General features: G+C 39.6%; 1 pseudogene; it reads right to left on the bottom strand.

Annotated features, from left to right (window-relative positions):
* Positions 1–7,550: 7,550 nt before the first annotated feature.
* On the bottom strand, positions 7,551–9,198 carry LOC132232606 (zinc finger protein 583-like; annotated as a pseudogene).
* Between the last annotated feature and the right edge of the window lie 379 nt (positions 9,199–9,577).

Raw genomic sequence — 9,577 nt, 5'->3', positions numbered from 1 at the left:
TTCTATAAAGAGCTGTAATTGTGGTTTTCAAAAATCTCATTAAATATTTAGATCTTTTACAGCACAAGTGTTTTCTGTTGAGGTTTAAACACATTTAGGCTAATTATTTCTAATGTTTTGACCACTGTATAAATACTTATAGTATTAAATAACTAACAGCATAAAACAAAATACCAAGTCTTATGTGCAGAATTCATGTAATTACTCTTGGATTTACTCTTTATAAAGATATTTCTAGATGAAACAAAAATAGCAATACAATGTATTTTAAAAGTGAGAAGTCGTAAAACATTATTAAATGAACGCAACTCTAAGTACAGATGTTATACTATGCAGCCTTACTCCTTCTTTGCTTGCATTTATACAACCATAAACACAATAAAATATTCTTGTTTTCATACACCAAGACCCCTATGATTCCATGATGGACAATTGCCTGGCACTTTAGTGATTTGCAGAAAAGAAAACACACTATAATATTCTAAAAGAAATATTCTCCCGATACCACTTTACTAACATTTTTTAAAAGACTCATTTTATCATACACATGCAGGGTGAAAAAGGAGTTAGAGAAAATGACTAGAAGTCACCCTCTTCCACAACCACTGCCTTTTATTCTGTTTTGTCTTTTTAAAAAGCTAGATAATATGGGAAAACAGAAAAGCTTAAAGCAAGTTCCTGTCCTAAAGGTTAGAGGCATTTTATGTTAAGTACCCCCTATGTTGCAGGTGCAGGGACTGTGCAACACATTGGACATACATTCTCTCCGTTACTGCTCCAAGCAACCCAGGGAGGAAAGTTTCCTTATTATCATCTCCCTTTTACAGGTGAGGAAAGCGGGGTCAGAAAGCCGGTGGTTCACCTAAGATCTTCGGGCCAATAGGTGGTGGAGTTAGGATTCCCACCCAAGCGCACAGAATTCCAGGCCTGGAACAAACTGTTTCCCTCACTGGCCAGGCAACTGATTTAGAAATTTTTTAAATGCATGTGTGGGTATTCTAATTAAAAAAATGCAAGCCCATATGATGAACATTAAATTAACACAAACGTTGTTCCCTGTTTGCTTGAGGACTAAAGATACTCAGTCACTGGGGAATTCTTCTGAAATTCCTGCACTTCATAGCGCTCACCCAGGGGAATGCAGGTCCTTCTGCCTCCAACAACTCTGCAGGCAGTCCTGCTCTTGAAAATCTTATGTCACTTGAATGATCTCATTGTTACCATTATTATGACATTTTCTAGTGGCAACTCAGAGACAAACTGTCTGTGTGTTCAAAGCAAACATAGATAGAGCCAGCTTCCAAGATTTTGTGAAGCCCCTGGAAGCGGGGAGAGAGAGAGTGATCCGAAAAACAAATTGGAGCATAAGAGGGTGTGAGGCTCAACCCGGAAAAAAAGTGAATGCCCTTGAACTGTAACTTTCGGTTACACTGAACATTGTGGTGCCAGTGTCTTTGTTGCTTTTTCTAACTTTTTGGCCCAGCGCTTGTGTGCTTTCCTCTTCCCGGGGGTTCCGCCGAGCAGGCTTGGCTGGGAGAGGTCCCAGCAGAGAGCAGAGGTCTGAGGATTACTGAAGTGGTTTTCTTTTTAATCACTTATGAAAACAGAGACAAAGCCAACCACCAGCCACGTGATTTGCTCTAAGACACTGGGCCCCAAAATTCCACAAAGAAAGCCAGGCCAGTTCCTTCTCACCAGTGCTGTCTTTTGAGCTCCTCCCAAGTTGGAGAACCTCACTGCTCTGGGAAGGGGAGGGAGGCAAAGAAAAAATAGCACTTGCACACACGAGTAAAATGGAGAACACAGTGAAACTCTCACGCTCAAGCACAAAGTGCATGCCTGTGTGTCTCTGCTCTTTTCCAGCACGTTGAAAATGTACGCCTGCTTTATTTCCCAGGCAATGAAGCTTCACACAATCTCTATCCCTTCCTCTCACAGCCCCGTGATTTTTCTTCTGTGGGGTGTGCAATCAGAAAGCCCTCCTGAAGAGCCAAATTAGAAACAGAAGATGAAGAGACGGAGAGGAATCTGATTGCATGGGTCCTTACTAAAATTTAATTAACTAGCATTTAAATAAATACTCTCTAGGCAATTGCAGGGAGAGGAGAAAGGCCCTAAAAAGGAGTCACAACTTTAACACCCTAGTGGCCAAGCATTCTTTGGAATTGTCAGTGGTTTCACATGAAGTCCTCACTCCAAAACAACAACAAAAACAACGATATTAGCACAAAGGATTGATGTCATTTTCTTGTGTATTTATAATTTTCAGGAGTTTAGCCCAGGTGACAATATTCATTCCCACCCACCTCAATCACCCCACCCCCTTTGAAAAAGAAAGTAATCTGTAAACTCAAACCAAATGTTTTCTTTTTTATTCCCTCTCTCAGAAACATCAGCAGACTCTGTCAAGCACAGGCGAGATGCCAGCTGCAGCAAGATGACACCAACCCCAAGATGTGGGACTTGGCTGTGTTCCTCTGAGGCTTGCACAGAATGGTATTAGAAGTGGTTTATGTTTATGCCTGGAACATTGTGGGCATTAGTTATTCTTCTAAATCTGCATGTGCATGGTGTTTTCTGGTTTTGCAAATGTATTGACTCACTTCTCAACACATTTGGGCTTCTTTCCCTTTCAATTGCCCAATCCCCTCACTCCAAAACCTGTGTCTGTTCTGCCCTACTTTTCTCTCCCCCAAACTACAATCTAACCAATTGGATAGAAGCTTTCCAGTCGCTTTCTAAATCAGGTTCATCTTCTTGGAGGTCAAATTCCATTGCATATCTAAATTATAGTTATAATATATAGGACCTAAATTAAGTGCTTATTTTTTTATCTTCACCCAAGGATATTTTTTCATTGCTTTTTAAAGACAGTGGAAGGGAGAGATGGAGAGGAAGAGGGAGAGGGAGAGAGAGAACATCTATGTCAGAGAGGCACATTGATTGGTTGACTACCACATGATTAGGATCAAACCTGCAACCCAGGTACATGTCCTTGACCCGGAATCAAACCCAAGACCCTTCAGTGCTCAGGCCAATGTTCTAACTACTGAAAAACACCAGCTAGGCCTTAAACTAAATGTTTATTAATTAATGTATGAAATGCAGCACAATATTACAAACTAGTGGCCTGGTGCCCAAATTTGTGCACATTGAAAGGAAATTAATTAGAAAAAATATTTTAATATCACTATTCGCCCTTTCTCTATAATAAAAGTGTCAACCAAATTCACCATCGACAATGACAAATCGAAACACACGCATGCGAATGGCACCAGCGAGAGCTTCATATGTATTGCGCATGCACGAGTCAACTTAGCCTTTTATATATATAGAAATAAACTTGCTTAATTAGACCTGCTTTCTAATTTAGCTAAACTTTTCCAGCCCAGTGAAACACCCTAACTTCTCTTTCAGGTAATTGTCAGTAACACAGCAGTAAATATCAACACAAAGCACATTATTATTGTAGATCACACAAGGAGAACAAAGGGTAAAATATTTAACTGCAGCAGTGTTTGACTATATTCTGCGCAGTGAGAAAACCTGAAGTCATTTTCAAGGTCTACCATTTCTTACTTCCTTTCAGTCGGGTCAAGTTTCTAAGCTTTCTAAATCTCCATTTTCTAGCTAATGAAAAGATAATAGGATTCCACTGAGTCTCCTATCTACCTACTTCAGGACTTCTGTGAGGATCAAATGAAATGGGGCACGGGAAAACACTTCACAGACATTTGGTTAAAGTGTGAAATGTTTGCACCTGGCTGTAAAGCAAGTTGTGTTCCTGGGCTGAAGAAACTCCAAGGAGGCTAGTTTCTAGGGAGAGGAAGCCAGGCATTGCTATATGACGTCATTACCCGAAGCCCACAGCAACCATTTCTGGGCTGGGCTGGGCTGGGCTATGGGCTGCATTTCGCGCCATGGGGTCTCAACAGCGTCGGCTGTGATTTGGTGGTGTGTCACTCTGGGTGGTGCCAGGGCCTGAGTCCCACTTGAGGGAAGCCGAGTGTTGGTTTGGGGGTGCCAGGTCCGCAATGCTGGCCTGTGCGTGTCACGGAAGCTCCTGCGTTGAGCATCTGCCCCTTGGTGGTCAGTGGGCATCATAGCGACCAGTCAGACGGTAAGACACTTAGCATATTAGCCTTTTATATAGAGAGATAATAAGTACCTAAGAGTTTGATTGGAATACTTACAGTCCTCAAGAACACTGAAGAAATGCTGTACATGTAATGTTATGTTCAAAAACATATATATGAGCTAGGTATACTAGGATAATTTGAAACTAGAGAGAATCAATATTCCATCATTTACTATTCATCAAGACTTATGATTTTTGTCCAATAAGGAAATGGATGTGACTATTTATAAAGGCAGAAAACAAAACTGAAATGGTACTGTAGTAATTCAATTGGCTTATGTAGTCTAGCGATGTGTTATTTGTACTTCCATTTGGTAGGAGGCCCTGGAATTACATTATTTTAAACAATTTATAAAATAACAAGACAACAATGGACAATAAAGTTCCAAAAATCAAGAGCATCATGACACACCGTTCCCCAGTAAATGACTCAAATCAATTGAATGGGCCTTTTGAATAAAATTGGAATCTATGTGCGTCTATGAAAGCTTTGGTTCATGGCTGAATGATTTCCAAGTGAAATAAAATTCCTTACTGGAAGAAAATAAGTCACTAGAAAATTCATGGTCATTAATGTGGTTAACACTAGTCAGCTAAGAGTGAGTTTACCTCCTATTAAGGCTGTAAAGCTAACATTTTTTTTTGCAAATAATATCAATGTGTCAGATAAGAAACTGATATTACAATTATAAGAGCCATTGCAAAGCCCTAAATATATCATTGGCAGGGTTCCTCCAAATTGAAAGTGCTAATCTCCAATACACATCAGCTCTGGCTTGGCATGTCTTGTTAGGTAAACAAAATGTGTCTTGCCTGTCATTGCCATAAAATATTAATGCACTGGAAGTCTCTAAACCTTGCTAAGCATAAGGCCTATTATCACACTTAAGAGCAAAGCAATCTAATAAATTGCTGGCTGTATAAAAACTAAGTCAGCTGGCAGAGACAGTAATCTCCCTAAGGGATAGTAAGAGCCTCATCTTCAACTACAGCAGCTGCAGCTTCAGAGAAATTATGTTTCTTCTGCTCAGTAAAAATACATTCACGCTGAATTCTGTTATTTAAACTCTAATAGAATCATTAGGAATATCCATACATTATGAGTAATAGAAAATTAACTAAGGAAATCATCTACAATGCTGCCATATAATAGGCACAGTATTTTTATTAGGGTTGAGTTTTAGAGGGCTAAATCTGATGTAAAATCAAGCTGTTTATTTCTAACATCCATTTTGGAAGACTAGGAACCCTCAACTCATACATAAATAATCACATGTAAACACTGAGCACTGAGTTCATATCCCTAATTGAAAGCAATTCACTTGTTTGGCCCTGGTGGTAGGTCCTTCAGACAGTATATAATCATAAATGTAATACTCTTGCTAGGCACCTTAAAATTGCTCGGTTGCTATTTTATGCTACACCTACTAATCTCTGAAAACAATATGAAAGATATATTTCCAAATGGACCATACCTTTATCTACCCCAAGCCTCCACCCCACACACTTACATTAATTAGTTAAATCAACATATTTTCAATAATAGAGAAAAGATGGGCAGATAAATTTTTAAAATAGCAATAACAAATAATAATAACTGCTTTCACATATATTATTTCATTTTAACCTCACAGTAACCCAGTAAGGTAAGCATAGTAACACATCTATGTCAAAAATGAAGAAATAGGTGATTTGTTCATAGTCAACCTGTTAGCAAAAGGTGCCATCAGTTTTTAAATCCTGGTCAACAGTCCTTAAACACTACCCCTCTAAAGGCAGACCAGTTTTTGTTGTTGTCCTCTTGTCTTGTTTTCAATTCTATGTACAATTTCCTCTTGCCAGAAATACTACTTCCAATATTGAAAAGCATTTAGTTTTTTTCAGTAATTTCTACCCAGGGATGATATTTTTAAATTACATAAGTTACATGATTAATGAATGATGTGTGCCTTTTATATGACACTCAGTAATAAAATGTTGATGACCTACACACATGCAAAATAAAAGCCCCAGTTATATTTATTTTTTAATTCTCACTTGAGGAGTGAGGATATTTTTCCATTGATTTTTAGAAAGAGTAGATGAGAGGGGGTGGGGGAGAAAGAGAAAGAGAAAGAGGGAAAGAAACATTGATGTGAGAGAGACACATTGATTACTTGTCTCCTGTTCATGCCCCATTGGGGAAGAGATTGAACCTGCAACTGTGGTATATGTTCTTGACCGAGAATCAAACCCCATGATCCTTTGGTCCATAGACTGACGCTCTAACCACTGAAGCAAACTGGCTAGGGCACCCCTGTTATATTTAGAAGTAATATTAGGAGTTGAAAATATATTTAAATCAGAAAGGGGGGGGGACTTTTATAATGACTCAGAGATCATAGGCTCATTTAAACTTACACAAAGATTAATGTGGGCACTTGAGATCCCTTACATGTAGGGTGATGGTGCTTTAGGAAAGAAACAAAGTCCTCTCCTGTTTATTGTTTATGATGATAACATTCTCAATAAGGCTATGCCCTTTTCTCTATGTTGACAAAAACCTTGGTGTCAGAGAAACTAAAGAAAACTGTCATTATAATTAAGTGTGCTTTATTTTGTCACTTAGGAGGAACTAAATCATAGTGGATCTAGAGCACAAAGATCTTCAGTCCTATGAAAAGTGGATCTGAAAGTTGCACTCACCTAATTACACTGATAAGAGCTACAGTGGATTAGTGATATTAACTGCTCTGAATTCCTGACACTTATTTCATTTGTTCAATCAGCTCATATCTGTTGACAACCTGCTCTGTATGCAGCATAATGTGAGCTGCTGAAGTTACAATGGCCATTAAGATTCTTCTAAGTGTCCACAGTTTTGTAAAGAAAAGTTAATTAAATAAAGCATTCAGATATGTTGATAGTAGGGACAAAGTACTCAGTGACACACACAATGCAAAAATATTATAATTCATAATTTTCTAAAATCAAATATAATCTGAACTCTAAGACTTTGTTTGCTACTGTTGGCAAGAAGGGCATTACCGGCCATATTGGCTTCCTCTCCTTTGCAATTTAGTCTCAAAAAATAGCAGATTTCCTTGGACCTCAGTGCACAGTTGTCATTCTTAATGTCATGGTTCATTCTGTTGCACTAGGCCGATCAAGCACTGCCCACCAGAGTTGGTCCCCACTCTTTAGTCCCCCTCCTCTCACCATTTTTGTTGTTGCTATTAATCCTTACCCAAGGATTTTTTTTTAATGATCAAACTGTTTTTAATACAGGTTTGTCTGCCATATGACAACTGACCAAATAAGTGGTAAACATAGTAAACCAATTAGGAAGCTATTTCCATAGTCCATGTCAAGTAAATTATTGTGCCCTGGACAAAGATGACGGAGTGGAAAGATTAAAGGAGATTCAGGCATATTAGGAGACAAAACCTACAGCTCCTGGCAAATGACTGGACATGGAGAGTGAGGAAGAGTAGAAACTCAAGAACGACTCCACAGTGTGAATTCTCTTGTGATGAGCTAAGTGTGCATGCTGCCTGAAAGATTTCCTGCAGGCCTTACATTTGTAGGGTTTTTCTTCAGTGTGAATTCTTTGATGCAGGGTAAGAGAGCCACTATAGCTAAAGGCTTTCCCACACACATTACATTCGTAAGGTTTCTCTCTGGGATGAATTCGCTAGTGCTGAGCAAGGTCTGCATACTGGCTAAATGTTTTCCTGCATTCCTTACACATAGAAGGTTTCTCCCCAGTATAACTCCACTGGTGTTGTGCCAGTGATGAACTATTGCTAAAGGCCTTCCCACATTCAATGCATTCATAAGATTTCTCGCCAGTATGGACCCTCTGATGCTGATCAAGATATGCAATCTGGCTGAAGTCTTTCCTACACACTTTACACTCATATGGTTTTTCTCCAGTATGAACCCCTGGTACTGAGCAAGATGTGCCTTCTGGCTGAAGGTTTTCCTGAATTCCTTACATTCATAAGGTCTCTCTCCGGTATGAATCCTCAGATGTATGATTAGGTAACCACAATGGCTAAAGGCTTTCCCACACACATTATATACATAAGATATCTCTCCTGTATGAATTCTCTGATGTTGAGCAAGAAATTAACCATTAGTAAAGGCCTCTCCACATTCAATACATTTGAATGGTCTCTCCAGTATGAACCCGCTGATGTTGAGTCAGGTGTGCAATCTGGCTGAAGGCTCTTTTACACTCGTTACACTGATAAAGTTTCTCTCCGTATGAGCTCTCTGGTGTTGAGCAAGGTGTGCATTCTGGCTGAAGGCTTTCCTACATTCTTTACGTTCATAGGGTTTCTCCCCAGTGTGTCTTCTCTTACGTTGAGCTCGGTTTGCACTCTGGTTGAAGGTTTTCCCACATTCAACACAGGCATAGGGTTTCTCCCCAGTATTAATCCTCTGGTGAAGAGTACGGGATGAACTCTGGTTGAAAACTTTCTCACACTCATTACATTTTAAAAGTTTCTTTTCTATATAGACTTTTTAAGGCTTCATTTCAACAGATTTTTTTTTCGGTATTTCCTCTTTTGTGGCTCATGCTTATGTCTTTCTTTGATGGGAAAACTCTGTTTTATAGCAAATATTGCATCCTGGTGGAAAGTTTGCCAAGACTTGGTATATTTATTACTTTGATCTTCAGTAAGGATTTCCTTATGAGTGATGATCAGTTGACAAGGCTGTACCTCCTTACTTAGCAACTGGTTGTTAAACTAGTCCCCACTTTTACAGTCTTCTCTCAAATTAGGGCAATCGAGGCTGTAACTAAGATGGCTTCTTCCTATTGTCAGTACTTTGGATGATTCTTCATAAATAACTTGCTTTGATGAAAATTCACTGTTTTTAAATGCATATTCCCGATCAGAGCATGTGCCTCCTGTCCTAGCCTTTTTCACCATCCAGGGCTCTTTTCCTTACTCCAGTAGTGAGATCATCTCCGGTTTAGAAATTGAACTCCTGCCAGTGATACCAGGTTCCTGTAGTTCTCCAACATCACCTTCCTGTACAAATTTTCTTCCTGTACAAGATTTAGCCATTCCCCCTCCTCTTGAGAGAAATCTACAGCCACATCCCCAAATGTCACCAAATCCTTGGACATGGATTTAAGTATTTATGACAGCACTTTGGTCTTCTCCAGTAGAAGGGCAGTATCTGGAGAAAAGAGAGCACCTCCTCCCTGTAGGTGGGCACCTCCCTCTACAGGGTGGGCTGAGGCCTGGGGCCCAGCATCCTCATGGACCAGGCAGGGGCGGACTCACACAGGGGCCAAGTTGCTTGGGCAAGCAGCCAGCACCGGCTGCTCGAGGATATTTTTTCCATTGATTTTTAGAGAGAGTGGAGGGAGAAAATGAAGGAATAAGAAAGAGAGAGAGAGAGAGAGAGAGAGAGAGAGAGAGAGAGAGAAAACATCGATGT

Source organism: Myotis daubentonii, chromosome 4 (assembly GCF_963259705.1).
Source record: "Myotis daubentonii chromosome 4, mMyoDau2.1, whole genome shotgun sequence".
Taxonomy (NCBI): Eukaryota; Metazoa; Chordata; class Mammalia; order Chiroptera; family Vespertilionidae; genus Myotis; species Myotis daubentonii.
The sequence above is the reverse complement of the archived record's forward strand: the minus strand, read 5'-3'. Positions and strand labels throughout refer to the sequence as shown.